Source organism: Orcinus orca, chromosome 7 (assembly GCF_937001465.1).
Source record: "Orcinus orca chromosome 7, mOrcOrc1.1, whole genome shotgun sequence".
NCBI classification, from domain to species: Eukaryota; Metazoa; Chordata; class Mammalia; order Artiodactyla; family Delphinidae; genus Orcinus; species Orcinus orca.
In genome coordinates, this window is record NC_064565.1 from 74,225,016 (window position 1) to 74,240,899 (window position 15,884).

General features: G+C 34.5%; 1 protein-coding gene across 8 annotated transcripts in view; it reads right to left on the reverse strand.

The window, feature by feature from the left end:
* CALCRL (calcitonin receptor like receptor) overlaps window positions 1-15,884 on the reverse strand; it is a 106,881-nt gene that overhangs the window by 73,447 nt on the left and 17,550 nt on the right. For 4 of the 8 annotated variants that reach the window (XM_033400252.2, XM_049712246.1, XM_049712245.1 and 1 more), the window contains exon 2: window positions 13,816-13,883. The exons of the other annotated variants lie outside the window; for them this stretch is intronic. The gene's annotated coding sequence lies outside the window, so the exon portion shown is untranslated. The remainder of the gene's footprint in view (window positions 1-13,815; window positions 13,884-15,884) is intronic. 8 annotated transcript variants of the gene reach the window in all.

The window sequence follows — 15,884 nt, forward strand, 5'->3', positions numbered from 1 at the left end:
TATTTTAAGTAGACTTAAGATATCAGGATATTGAATGCTTTGCATGGGTTTTGAGAAAGGATTAAGGGTTTTAAAGCCATTTGAGAATTTCCTCTGAACACATTAGAGGGAGGGTATCTGTGAATGCTGACTTACAAGAATTTACATGTTACCTTTCTTAGGTAGAACTATCTAAACCATGAATAGATTAATCCTTAGGGTTACATAGATCAGTAGCGGGACCTCCCATGTGGAAGTAGGTATATTCATTTTTTCCCATCTGAAAATAACTTTGCTAGGAAATATCACATACCTCCTTATTGCCAGGTGACTCATGTAAAAGCCCAAGGTACCTTAAATCAGCTGGGTAATCCCATAGTTCACTTACAATTTTCATAAATTCAGACACTTTGAAATCTACTCTTGGCTCCATACTAGTTAAATATTTATCTTAATTTATATCTAAATAAACTTTTCCATAATTATTCTTATGACTGAAATCTTGTTAGACTGTAGAAGCCTCTGGATACCAAGTCGTATCATCAATAACCCCCAAATTTCTAATTTTGTCTGCTCCTTAGAACATGCGACCTCCAGCATCCTGCAAAGTCCCACATAACTCTTGAAATCTCTAAGGAAATGCTTCATAGGCCAGTCTCTTTCGTAGGGCCAACACACACCCTACTTTGTCTAGAACTCTGACCTCTTTATTCTATGCCCTCTGTCTTTAGAATCACTGGAAGTGACTTTACTCTTGATATTTCTTACTGCTTCATCCTGAAAATGATAGCACAAAGGCACTATCTCCTGATGCTCTCAAAGCCTTCAACTCTTGGGGCCAGAGACCTGTTGTGTTCTGTGCAGAACTGGTAGAAAATGGTCTTTAATATTACCCTCTGCTGTGTTGACACCTGGGATCTATGCAGAGTTTTACTAATACTCTCATGAAAACATTTCCTTCATCTTTAGCTCCCTAGCAGCTCCACCCGATTCATGCCCAGTAAAGCATAGGTGCCATGCCACCCTCTGAGTTTTACGTCCTCATCATCGTAGGTTAGGTCCCATAAAACAGAACAAAACAACCCCCTCTTTCTTTCTTCAGCAACATTCAAAGTTCCCTGCATATTATTTCAAGCATATAGATGCTGGTAGGGGAAAAGGAGGAAGTGGGGAAAAGGAGGGGTATTTGCACTAAGCATCCCATCCTAGTTCCACTAACTAATAAAGGGAGAGCAGAAATTGTCAGAAATTCCTTGAGGTAACATTCAGAAATCTATTAGCAAAAGATCAAAAGTAGATAGTAGGAAATAAATCATTATAAGTCAAGTCTTAATTTGGTGTTATTTGCAACAATTGAAATCAGAATTACAGGATAATTTAAATAGTAATAGCTACCACTTACTGAGTGTTTACTGTGTGATAAGCACTGTCCCAGCCACTGTAAGCATGCTACCATATTTAATTCTAAGAGTAACAAATTATTACACTCTCTCTTTTATTTTTCCAGATAAGGAAACTCAAAGTCATCTCACTAATGCAGTGAACAGCTAGGACTCCAGACTGTGACTCTGAGTTCTAAACATATACTCTTAACCAGAACTTTCTCTGGACCCTGATGTATTTCACTCCCCCAAATAGTCACTGGCTATGCAGATATTTATCAGCAATATTTTAAAGTTTATGTGAAGCACATGTTCTCCCACAGAGCAAAATTATCACTGAAAGACCAATGTTTATGGAGTAATCCCTTACTATGTGCCCACCATCATGCTAGATCCTAGAGGAAGGATATTAAAATGAATAAACCTCACCATTCTTTTACATTCAATTTTGTTTCTCTGCTTATATTAAGAGCATTAAAGTATACTTCAGGGAAAAATGGACCATATTAAATAATATTATGTAATTTCTACCTTGAAATTGCTCATTCTATGAGCAATCACATAAGACTTGAGATCTTTCTGACTCCAGAAGGGATCTCTTTTTCAGAATTAGAAAAACAGTATACAACATGACTTTTGGAAGTATATGCATTGCATGTTATTATTTATATACTTTGGAAGTATATGCATTGCATGTTTATTAGTATATGCATTGCATGATTAAATATCACTTTTTCACAATATAAATAAAATCAATTTGGTACAAAAATTTACTTTATAGATGAGGACAAAATACCAAAGAAGTGAAGTGTCGTGATCACATTCACGCAACAGGTCTGAGGCAAAGGAGAGACTAGAAACATGTCTCCTAACTCAAATCCCTTTGGGTACTCTATGCTGTCACTGGGAACTTATCCCAGGTATGCAAAATCCTGTGAAATGAGCTAATAACATCCTCAATATAAAGTATGAACACCTAACTATACCCACAAGTGTTCAAGTGATCTTTATTACTGAGATTTCACTTGGAAATTAGTATTTTTAGACTAATGTATTTACATATGGGTTCAGGCAGATATAAAAACCAATGACTCAAAAGAGTTACATTTAGTGAACAGTGTGTGCTTTATCTTTGTTTTTGTCTACTTCACCAGTGTTTGAAGCCAGCTTGATGCTCCTGCTAACAAGTCCAGCTTTATCTTGTGTAATATGTATTTTTTCAACATAAATACTAATTGCATAATAATTTCTTAAGGCCCTGGGGCTAAATAGGTCCAACTTGCTACATAAAGAGAGAAAAATAAAATAAAATGGCAGTTGAGAGACCTCATATAGACAGAGTGGTTACAAAGTCTCTAAGCACATGTGAATGCCCTCTGTTAACTGAGTGGTACCCTCATCATGTCAGGATATGGAGAGCAATTTCAGAAAGTTATTTGATAGGGCCAAATTTTTAAAAATAGAAATATCAATCACGCTGCTTATTTGATCAGGGTTTGAACTGAAACTGCATGAGAGATTCTGTGGCAACAACTACCTGAAATTTAAGATACATCAGCATATTATGTGATCCCAGTTAGAAAATAACTTGACAATTCAATGGACAATGGATAGGACATGAATCCAAAAATGGGGTAGTTTTTTGAAGTCCAGATTTAGCCGTATGTGACAATTTGTTTTAGGGCATCATGAAAGAAGACTTATCAAATCTGTCAATAATAGTGATGATCTTAGAGTCAATATCAGAGAATGCTTTGTTAAGTTCCAAGGGAAACATATAAGAAAATGTCCAGAAGAATACGGGGGAAAATTAAATTTGTGTGAAGAGTGGAGTGTTGCTTATAGATAACTTTTAAGGGACATGATTAGGTAGTTTGTGGGCATTTTATAGAATAGTCAGTATAAGTGTACTGAAGTAAAATGGATACTAATTCTGTTGGTGACACCAGATTACTATTTTGTTTCTTTTAATCAGTCTTTTTATTTACCTGATTCTCAGTTTTTCATTTCAAAAATGTGGGGTTGTCTCAAAAAACTGTAAGGATCCATCTAGTCCTACAAATCTATGAAGCTAATGTATTAGAAGATTGAATATAGGGCTTTTTAAAGCTCTGTACCTGGAAATGGCACCAAAGACTTCCAAGCAATAGAGCTGTAATAGAGAGAATAGAAATTACAGTTTACATTACAGTATTTAGGTGGGACTTGTAAGAGAAAAAATAACTCCTCCCTGTTCACTACTAAAAATTTTTAAAGACGCAGTTAACCTTCAAAGACAATAATAGAAACTAACAGACATTAAGAATAGAGTATAATAGAAGAATTGTTCTGGCTACAAAGATATAACTTTCCAAACCAGCCACTACAAAGTGTGAACCAAAAATATCACCTTATTCTTTTTAATTTAGTATGTCTTTGTGAACAAACACACCTCTTTCTCTTTATTTTCATTGCATGTATTTTTTTCTCAGAATGCATCTGAATTTCCGCTGTGTTTCAAGTTACACGTATGTATGTATGTATGTTTGTGTGTATTCATGTATAATTTCCACCAAATAGTCTATGAAATACCAAGTAGAATCTGAGAATTTATAAAAGCATACAATGTCTTTTTCCCCCAGTAAAGAAAACACAGAAACTATCTTAATAGGATATTGTTGAGGTATATGTTTATGATTTGGCTGAAAGATGAATTCTAAGGTCTGCTATGATTCAGAAAACTTACTCTTATGATAGTAAAATTCATTCTAAAGTATTTTGTGATTTTATGTGTATGCATGCATTAATGTTTCCAGTAATATGGCAATCTTTGTGTCACAGCACTGTTTTCCGGATCCCTTATTAAATGTCCAAAGGCTTTGGAAAAAATTGAGAATAAATACACAATAATAAATTTTTCAGGAAATATGTAACTAAGATTAGCACACTCTATAAAACGGAATCCCAAATGATTTGAAGTTAGAGTTTGTTACTAATTTTATAGTAAATGTGAAAAACAAGTTTACTCTATGTGTGAGATAACAAATAATAAATTCAGCATGGCCATAATTTTTTCTTTATAGATAGGAGGTCTCTTGCTTAAAGCCTAATTAACAATAGCCAAATTTTATTTAAAAGATATGGATATGCCCAATGAGGTAATTTTTACCATTGGCAGTTGACAGTTACTGGTTACTCAAATTTCTCTCACTTAAGGTGATATTTGGTGTCATACAGACAAAACATTTGACAGAGAAGTGTTGAACTTTCATCTGGAGGTTTTGATTTCTCTAAAACAACCTAAAACAGTAATAGTGCATCTGTCTTGTGTTATTGTTGCCAGGTATATTTGCCAGGCTCATTGAATTATAGCATTCGTTTCCTTTAAATCCAGGGTCTGTTTCTCATTGGTAGAAGTGCTTTACATTCAGCATATTAAAAGCTATAATTATCTGTGTTGCGTTTCTCTTTGTCTTATATCTACAGCAGTCTGAGAGAGCAAAGAACTTTTAGTCACAGCAGGAACTTCCTGTAAAATACAGTAAATGACTGTGGTTTCCTCATATGCCACACCCTTTATTCTTCCTAGGTCCTAGGCATTTCTCCACTACTTTAGGTAGAAATGTGGTCACTTAAACAGGAGTCAATAAATGTAAATGTGTTTTCATTTATTTTCAATAACTAGTAGATGTATAAATATCATTAAATTTATTAGCAAGACTCTATACATTAATGGAATAAGCCAAAAAGTGGAAAGGCCTGCCCATCTGGCCATTTATAAGTATATTGTGACTGATGGATTAACACAGACAGAAAGTTAGATAATCTAGGAATGTTATAAATATGGGCAGTTTAGGAAGAACTGTCTCAAAGTTAAAAACTAGCAAAATTATGACCCTGACATGTATAAGTGAATTGTGGCATAGGCTGATTGATAATTTCACTTTGTTGTGTTCATGTTAGGGTCTGCATAATTGGGGAAGAGGGAAAATTTTGTCAAAATTGATCTATTCCATAGAAAGGTAAATAATTTGCTTTGAAAGGAAGCTTAAGGAAGGCCTGGGAGATAGGGTGAAAGACAAATGAAAAAATAATAAAATATCTAAGTGAAACAGACAAGGTTTTCTGTAGGGGGAGAGAGGTGCTTTTTTTTTTTAATGCACGGTTTTCCTACAGAGGGGAAATCCACACCCTAATGACTGTTAGAATTAATCTGGAGTCTAATGGACTCTGGCTGAGATTTGGTTGAGGGGTCTGATTTTTAATCATAAGTATGGGTCTATCCCATTAAACAAGCTTTTCAAATATGATAAAAATCCCTTTCAAGATAGGTACTCTTTGTTCAACTGATTGCTTTTTTTTTTTTGGCGGTACGCAGGCCTCTCACTGTTGTGGCCTCTCCCGTTGTGGAGCACAAGCTCCGGACGCGCAGGCTCAGCATCCATGGCTCACGGGCCCAGCCGCTCCGCGGCATGTGGGATCTTCCTGGACCGGGGCACGAACCCGTGTCCCCTGCATCGGCAGGCGGACTCTCAACCACTGTGCCACCAGGGAAGCCTGTGATTGCTTTTTATATGGGTCAATGCATCTTGGAAAAAAGCTGTGGAGTTTTCCCACATCTAATGACAACCTCTTATGTTTTTGCAAATTATAATGTTCTTCATTATCAAAAATAAAACTTCATTATCAAAAAATAAAAGTAAGTTATTTGTTAATCATAAGTTACAAATATAAATTATTACACATAGAGCTATAAGCTCCAGTTGCAAAGGACCTTTCTTAACCTCCTTATAATTTATTATCCTTAACAACAAAAGAGAAGCCCTTATGGTATCTTCCAACCCACTGCTTGCAAAGCCTTATATTTATTTTCTTAGTAATAACAGCAAGAGCTCATTTCCATGTGATATGTGTAGTACCTAGTCACCTTATCCCAGATCCAATACATCCTCCTGTAATTAAGTCAAGAACATAAAGTTAGTTGTTTTGGTTACAGATCCATGGTACAATGAAAGGTATGACATTATAACTCATCCTATTTTCATGATAAAAATGCTATATTCATATTTATTAATAAACTTATTTTAAATGTACTTTTCATGGAAGAGGGAATGCAAAGATGAATTAAACATGCCAATCTAGTGCAGTGTTCTAACTTTTCTGTTGACACTATTTATAAAGTAATTTTTAAAAAAACTTCACTCATTTAAGTTACTAGGTCATTTGCAAAACATAATTTTGGGCACATTTTAAATGATGATATTTTAAACTATGACTGTTATAGTATTCTTTTTCAATGAAATGTAAATGCAACAACAATTTAATACCTACGCAATCATTTGTAGAGAAATGAATGCTCTCTTCTTGACAGTTGGAAATTTTACTTCATTTCTTAATCTCATTGACATCATATTCTACTCCACTATCCATCTTTCCCTGATAGAATTTTATTCTACTGAACTTTATTTTTCAAATTCTTTTAAATGACCACATTGAAAGAGAGCAGGAAAAAGCATAATACAGAAATAGAAGGAGTAAAGACAGAGTGGAGCAGGAAAGATGGAGGGATGTAGAAATAGATCACTGAGTGAGCAGGTGACACTTAAAAACTATAATGTTGCAATATCTTCCTTTTCCTTTGAAGTGTTTGCATGGCTACTATGCAAACCTCTCCTAATCTTTTCCTAGCAAAATTTTCAATGAAGTCTTCTCTGCTCAAAATCTTTTATACAACAAAATATGTATACCTAGGTTGAAATTTCATTAAAAAAAATCCTATCTGAATGAATGTTTTAAAAATCCTTCCCAATTGCATTACCATTACAATTTTTATTAGAAATAATAATACTAATAACAATGATGATAATAGTAGCTAAAACTTTTGGAAGGCTTACTCAATTTCAAGCCATGACCTAAGCACTATATACTTCTGCCTCCACTTCCATCAGTTCATGTACACAGTGGCCACCAAGTCTGGAAACACCAATGATACATAATAGATGATATGCTACTTTATATTATAATACATGAAAAAATAATATTTACCTTTTCAGACTATATGATCACATTATTGAAACATATAAAATAGGTACTGTTTATCCCAGGTTTATCTTTGAGGAAATTGAGGCACAAGTACATTTATTAACTTCACCAGATAATTAAAAAAATTGTTTGATTCAGGATTTGAACCAGTTTGGCTCTAGAGTTTATACTCTAGATGAAAACATAATAAATTTATTATAAATTTGGATACATAATTTTTAAACACATAAAGTAAAATTTTATTAGAAATACATCATTAATGAGATGAAGAAAGTGGGAAAGTCATGTGTCCTTTTTAAGAAGGCTTGGCAAACATCAGTGTATCCATCATCCCTGTCCCCTCATTTATGCCCTAGGAGATTGTTACATCCTGCAGAAATGCTTTGTAGTAAGGCTCAGAAGGGTGAAATAGTGCATATGTGTATGTGTGTGTAAAGAAGTAAAAGGAGCACTATGAAAGAAAAAGTGAGAAGTGGCCTGAAGCTTAGACCTTAGTAATTTTCTGTGGCAGATCAGTTCTAGGATGGAGTTCAAATGAAGGTTAAGAATCTGGAAATTGATTTCTGTAAAACAAGCTGTTTCTGCTTACTCCTTAGGGGTATGCATACCCCAGTTTGTAGATCACTGGTTTAAAATGTAAGACATATTAAATGAAGAAATTCAATTCTACCAAAAATAAAAATGCATTGCATTTGAGAACTATTATGCTGGGCACTGTAGTGAGAAAAATGAATCAGACAAATTGTAACTTAATATAAAGCAAATGTGAAAAGGACAAATGATAAGTAAATAAATGTATGAAAGTTTATAGTGTCTATACTACATATAACATGGTTCCCGTTAAACTTCAATGACAACTTATTTTTACTTATTAAATTAAATATTAAATAATTGTCATTATTAACAAATTGTTACCATAACTTATTAAATAATGCTCATTAACATTGACACCAGAATTCTTCTTATAGAAGGAATTATATTTTTTTTGTAAAATACATCAAAAGTAACATGGGATAGAACAGCCACATGGCCATAAATGTTAGCAGTTGCTCAAATATAAGAAGCAGAAATCTCCTCTTCATGCTTCAAGATTAGAAAATGTATTATTTTCACTCCTAAAAGGGAAGAAGGAAAATGAGTGATAAAGAAGAAGAGCATGGATCCAGAAAGATGGAAAGAGGCTGGAAATAGATAAAATATTGGAAGAACCAAGTGACCTTTTTATTTTTTTTAACATCTATATTGGAGTACAATTGCTTTAAAATGGTGTGTTAGTTTCTCCTGTATAACAAAGTGAATCAGCTATACATAACCTATATCCCCATATCTCCTCCCTCTTGCGTCTCCCTCCCACACTCCCTATCCAACCCCTCTAGATGGACACAAAGCACTGAGCTGATCTCCCTGTGCTATGCGGCTGCTTCCCACTAGCTATCTATTTTACATTTGGTAGTGTATATATGTCCATGCCACTCTCCAAGTGACCTTTTTAAAATGGTGATGTCTACCACTTGATTTGAAATTGTTTGCATTGCTAATCTGTGAATCTCTCCTGAATCTTTCATATGAAAATCTGCAGTGAAGTCTACTATGCTCAAAAACAATTTAGTGTATGGAATTTTTTAGAGATGTCAAAGAAAGGACTATTTCAGGGATCAATGCAAAGTAGAACAACTTTATGCACTAAAAGGCAGTCTGATTAAAAGTAAGTTAGCAGGGCTTCCCTGGTGGCACAGTGGTTGAGAGTCCGCCTGCCGATGCAGGGGACACGGGTTCATGCCCCGGTCTGGGAAGATCCCACATGCCGCCGATCAGCTGGACCCGTGGCCCATGGCCGCTGAGCCTGCGTGTCCAGAACCTGTGCTTCGCAACGGGAGAGGCCACAACAGTGAGAGGCCCGCGTACTGAAAGTAAGTTAGCAAGGGGGTTTCAGAGAAGTGTATTTGTAAAGAATACCACCATTTATAGGATGCATAATAATACGGAAATCTCTTAGAGATTCAAAAGAATATTAGTAGACATTTTTGGCACTGGAAATGAGAACCCCAAGTCACTGGATCAATAACAATACTGAATTATTGAGGTGGTGTGTTATACTTAGGTTCATGCTTTATTTTGCATGTGAGATATGTAAGTTAACATAAATGACAGGTATATATAGCAAATGTTCCTCATCGTTTGTGCTAAACTCATATTGTTGAATCCATAATTTTTTTGAATGATTTTTATTGGAAACATGGCTCATTACACAGCAAGATGAGAATAGGTATTTTTTGGACATACTAACTGTTAGAATATTGCATCTTTTGACTCTTTTAAGAATTACGTTTAAAAATATATGTAAATGGAGTGTAACCTTTAAAATAGTTTAAAAATAAAAGATAAAAATAATTTTTTAAAATATTCAAAAGGATTCCAGTTTTTAAAAAATATATATATGAGGGGCTTCCCTGGTGGCGCAGTGGTTGAGAGTCCGCCTGCCGATGCCGATGCGGGTTCGCGCCCTGGTCTGGGAAGATCCCACATGCCGCGGAGCAGCTGGGCCGTGAGCCATGGCCGCTGAGCCTGCGCGTCTGGAGCCTGTGCTCCGCAACGGGAGAGGCCACAACACTGAGAGGCCCGCGTACCGAAAAAAAAAAAAAATATATATATATATATATATATATGTTATATATTTTTATACCTACTTTTTGTAACAGGTCGTTAATTATGCCTTCTAGAATAATGATATCTCTTAGTTTACCTGTTTTTAACTCTGAGCAATAAGATAGTGTGCTATAAATTTTTCAAGGGACAGTAAGACAATCATGCATGAAGTTGATCTATAAACATAGTTTAAACAGTAAAGATATAATTTCCAGGGAGCATTTTAATATAATTTGTAAACGTACTTATTGAGTTTACAGGCACTAAAAGATGTACTACAAAGAGGTTTAAAATAGCTCTTTACAGATGCCTCTGTATTGTAGCTCGGGGACAAGAAAGACGGACATGCCAAATTAAAGGACAAAAGACAGAACGTAAAATGTACCCTTTGGAGATAGAGATAAAACCATGAGCCACAGTGCCTGGGAAGAGTTAGAATTAAGGAGGATCTTAGAGTTTCTTTAGAGCAACTTTCTGGGGTTTTTTTTCTTTTTTTCAGATTTAGTTTAATCTCCTATTTTACGGATGGGGCAGCCAAACTCCAGTCTATTTATGTGACATACATAAGTCAAAAGCTTAGCTAGAAGGAGAGATGTGCTACACACCAGACCAGCCCTCAGTGGCCAGTATCTCATATTACACACCCGTGGCCCCCTTGCTCCTTGGGTACCCTTACTGCCTTACCAGATGAGATGTAGGAACCAAAGCACTGACAACTTGGGGACTTATATGCTATGGTCTTGGATTGGAGAAAACTAACACGCTTATAGGATTCCTCTTTTAAAAAAAACAGCACCAAGTCATAAACTCAAAGTTAAATGCAGGGTCTTAAAAGGGTCTTATTCGAGTGAAAGTCCTGGAATTTAAGTTTCATTAGTTTAGTGGAATATGAATACTTTTTAGTTTCCAAATTTACTTAATTTAGTTCTTACTGTTCTAACCAACTGGACTCACTCCTGATTGTCTGAACTATTCATATTATTTGCTGAGAAAACTTTCATCTTGCTCTGTGTAAAAATCTTCTCTGATCTTTAAGAAACAGGCACTTCTCCTGCATGGAGAGCCGTTCTGAAGAAAATATATAATTATCTTATGGACATAAAATGATTTTTAATAAATAAAGAGACATTTGTATTAATATATACAAAACTAAAATGTATAAAGATGCTTAATTTTTCCCCAAATAATGTGTAAATGTAATACAATCAAGATAATAAATAATTTTAAAGGTCAGCTAAACAAATAACAAACAACAATAAGACAAATGTACTCTAGAATCCAAAATAATTTTTGTTAATATAATTTAGTAAATAGAACAATTTAGTTATGTTTCAAATCAGTAATAGGAAGGATGAATTGTTTAATAAAACGTGTTGCTACAACTGTCCATCAATTTTGGGAAAAAGTTTATATCTGAGATTCAGTTTCAGTTGGTTTAAGATTTAAATGTAAAAATGGACCTTTAAATTATTATAAATTTAAAAGTTAATATTTTTACTATATTGGAGTCAAAGAGAATTTTCAATAAGAATATAATATGTTAGTGATAAATAGAAATGGATCCTTCTATGGCCAAAATTCAGTCTAGCCAGAGATATTCTCTTTGTTTTTTCCTCTTTATCACTTCTTACCCATTTGTCAAATTTCAGAGTCTACTGAATGATTATGTAAATAAAGCAAAGCAAAAATATTCGAAGTTAGAGGAATTGAGCTATTACAAATCACAGTATTTGTTACAAAGAACTTCAGATGATATTTTATTTCCAGCTGCTGTCTTTAATTCAGAGTAGTTACAGTTAGAGGATCCAGAATCTCAGAGCTGGAATAGACCTGAAGGTCTCACAGTATAACCTGCTTATTTTACAGATTTGGAAGGTGGGAGTTCAGGAGAGTTTAGTGATGTGCCTCATATCCCACAGTAGAGGTAGGTGAGCTAAGGTAAGACTAGGAGTTCTCTTTCCTAAGTCTCATTTCTGTGCTTCTTTTATTAGGTTAAAATTAAACCACATGTGAGTCAAACTAATATGATAGCAAACCACAGTCCTGTTTCTCAGTTATATTTTTTAATCTCCCCAGAGATCATTTTTTCAACCTCTTTCTTGCTAGAATTTAAATATATATCCACCTTAAACTCTACTTGTTAGAAATAAAATTTTAAAAATTACCATTAGGCCTATTAGTGTCTCACAAAAAATCTTACCAATACTCTGCAAGTCAGAAATCAATTTAACGAAGAGAATGCAGCTTAAATTTGCACCTTTCATTTTCAAGCCACTTCCAATTTATCTCCTTCAAACTATCCAATATATGTTAGAATTTATAAGGTGGAAAGACACTTAGAAAAAAAAAAAAGGGTAATCCTCTTAATTTCCATAGGAAGATGACTGGTGCTAACAGATACTGGAAGTCAAAATCAGTTTTTGCCTAGTAAGTGACTCTTTTTCCATTTTCTGCTCTTTCTTGTATGTCTTCAATAAGCAAAATTGGGGCTTTAAAAATTGATCTGGCACCACTTCACATAAAAAAGTTCAGGAAGAAAAATCCAGCTGTCAGATACAAGTAGGCATTTTGAGCATTCAAACCATGCTCTAAGGAACAGTGAGTCATATGAGATGCAATGTGCAAAGGAAGCTGACACATAAAAAGGATAGAACAACAATGATGAGTTCCCAAAGACATGCTGTGGGACAAAGAATAATTATAGAGGGTCTATTTTGGGGTCCAGCAGAATGACTTGGGAATTTAAAATCAGAAGAAGGAATTATGTCACTCAGCTTTGAATTTAAAGTAAAATAATTCAGTAGCCTTTATTTTTCATTAATGCTATTATAGTTTATTGGGACGATGCATGATTGAATTGTTAAATACTTCACAGTCTAAAAATAAGTAAGGACAGGAAAGCTACTTTAATTTTGTCAGGAAGGAGGATGTGAGGTGTAATAATAATCACATAATATCTTATCTGATATGGAACTATAATACTAAATATAAATAAGACACATCTGTCTGCAACAGTAATCTTTTTGGAGGCACCAATGCCCCTGAAGCTTGAAATTAATGCCCAGGATTGAAATTGAAACTGCTTTGCCAGGGAGTTCTAAAAATAGTATCTAGAGCAACTTAAATCTTTAATTCAGCTAACCCCCCATTTTCCTGTTCCCTTATTTATAAATAATATCTTTTTACATTCCAATTATGGGAAAGGTTTACAGACATTTATAAGAATATAATAGTGACTATGTGGATCAGAAAACAAAGAACTCTACAGAGGAAAGGAATTTAGTTCAAAAGAGCAACCTAGCCCTATTATTTTATACAGGAAACATAATTTGTGTTTTATATATGTATATATAGAAACATATACATAGTTATAGTTAAAATAAGATTAGCCATAGACATTATATACGTGTGTGTGTGTGTGTGTGTGATGTTTGTGGCTAATACTACCAAATTGTTAATATTAATAAATCTTATAAGAACTGTTCGTATTAATTTAACATTCCTAGTCCTCTGGCCAAGGGAAAAAATACATGGGGGATAAGTTCATACCCAAAGGTCCTAAGGAAATGACTTTGTAAGTCTGACAGATGTCCCTAAGCCTGTATTTTGTTAGATTGCCTTTCAAAGTTTTCCTTGATTCAGAAGTTATTTGGAGTTATGTATCATTCTGTGAAATCTTTCTGATGATTGTTAACATGTTCATATTATCCTCAATTTCATTGGAATTTCAACATGTTACTTTCATCAAGTCATGAATGTTCTTTTGTAATATATTCATACTCAATACCTGAAGGTAGGGCCATCCATAGTTTTGACAGGTGGTAGCACAAGTGGCTGGTGTATCATCATAGGACCCTGGATGACAAGAGAACATTCTTGTGAATTTGGTATTATTAGTGGATAGTGGGATTTTACATAACTTAAAGTTATATACTAGTGTGGTTTTTTTTTGTTTGTTTTTTTTTTTTTTGCGGTACGCGGGCCTCTCACTGCTGTGGCCTCTCCCGTTGCGGAGCTCCGGACGCGCAGGCTCAGCGGCCATGGCTCACGGGCCCAGCCGCTCTGCGGCATGTGGGATCCTCCCAGACCGGGGCACGAACCCGCGTCCTCTGCATCGGCAGGCAGACTCTCAACCACTGTGCCACCAGGGAAGCCCTAGTGTTTTTTTTAAAATCACAAACATATGTATTTTAAATGTCTCATTTTAATGGGAAGTAGGGAGGCGTTGTTTCAGGCACATTTAGGTTGCCACCATGCTGACCTGAAAGTAATCAGGAACTTTGTTCTTGGACCTTATTTCTTAAGAATGAGTATTTTAAGGAGCACGAACATGGAGGATGGTCCCTGTTGTTCAAGATCTTAGCACTAGGGAGAGGTGAATGCCCTGAAATGTTCAGGTGAAAGGTTGTTCCCAGAAGAAATGGTGGCTTGGTCAATGGTTCTGAGAAGGAGATGACATGGCTAGTTCAAAGTACATAAAGAGAGCCAACGTGATCAAACTGGAGTGAATGAGGGGGAAAGAGTGACACAGATCTTGTCAAAGAGGAAGCCAGAGGCTAGACCATGTCAGTAATGAGATTTAACTCTCCTTAAACATAGTGTATCACTAACAGGTGAGATTCATCCACTGCTAAACTGAGTTAACGTATATAAATGTGGTTTACATCATTTTTTCAGCCTCAAAATAAGGTCGAAGGCAAGATATAGCTATAATCTTGTTTACCTTGCTTTGCATTTACACAGTATTATTGGGACTTTAGAACTTCAAAAATATCAAATTTGCATTTGCAAATTTTTTATCTCCATTAATTTATATTGTGATTTGAGAGGCTTTTATTAAACTTGTTCTTATAGATCATGAATTTGCTACTTCCAAAAATAATTTCTGAATGATTGTCAAGGATTTCCATGAAGGCACTAGGGATCCTTACATGAAAACCCAAAAGTATTAAGAAAGCTTATGTTAAAAGCAATCTCTGTAATCAATTTTTTTAATATAAATCAAAAAGTTTTGATTACTTTGTAAAATTATTTTGTAAATTTTCACACCTTCATATATTTTAATAATTTATTATATATTATAAATTTTCTAGTATATGTTGTAGTTAGGATCATGATCTGGTCATCTTAAAGACTTGTGTATTTTTACACCAATAGACACTCCACATATATTTAGAATCTGAATTTTCTACAAGCTATTTTGGAAAAAATAAAAACTCCTGTCAGTCTCAGGCTTTACTGGCATTCATATGGAATTCACAAGGTTCAAAGTTGAAGTTTATTTTGAGTATTTTCCCAACTTGCTAGAAAATGCCACTAGAAATAGACATGACCATGGAGTGTTTTCTTTTTCTGCATGGGTCTAGAAATTTCATTTTTCATCCGAGCTGAAAATGCTGTGAAAGAATATTTGCACCTTTTTGGTGATAGGGAATAAGTAAAAAACAAATATGTCAACGATTACTTCTGACTATCAGTAAATTTATTGATGAGTTAACTTTGGTTAGTAAATGCATTGCACATATTAATAAAATATAATGTATATGTCAGCATGGTCTTACTTCCACTTTCCTCTGAAAATATCAGTATCTGTAGTACCAAAAAATAGATTAATATCCAAGAAGAGAGGATACGAAGAAAATATTATAAAGCCTTAATGAAAGTGATAGCGATACCTAGAGAAAACTCAAAAGAAAGCTAATTTTGTGGAAGTAGCACCACTGACTGAAGTAGACAATGAAATCAAAATCAACTAAGCCTTAGAAACACAGAAAATAAATATATTAGGTAAGAATACTGGATAAACTTTCTTGATATTTGCTGTGGTGAAGCAAAACAAGCTGGGAAAAAAAAATG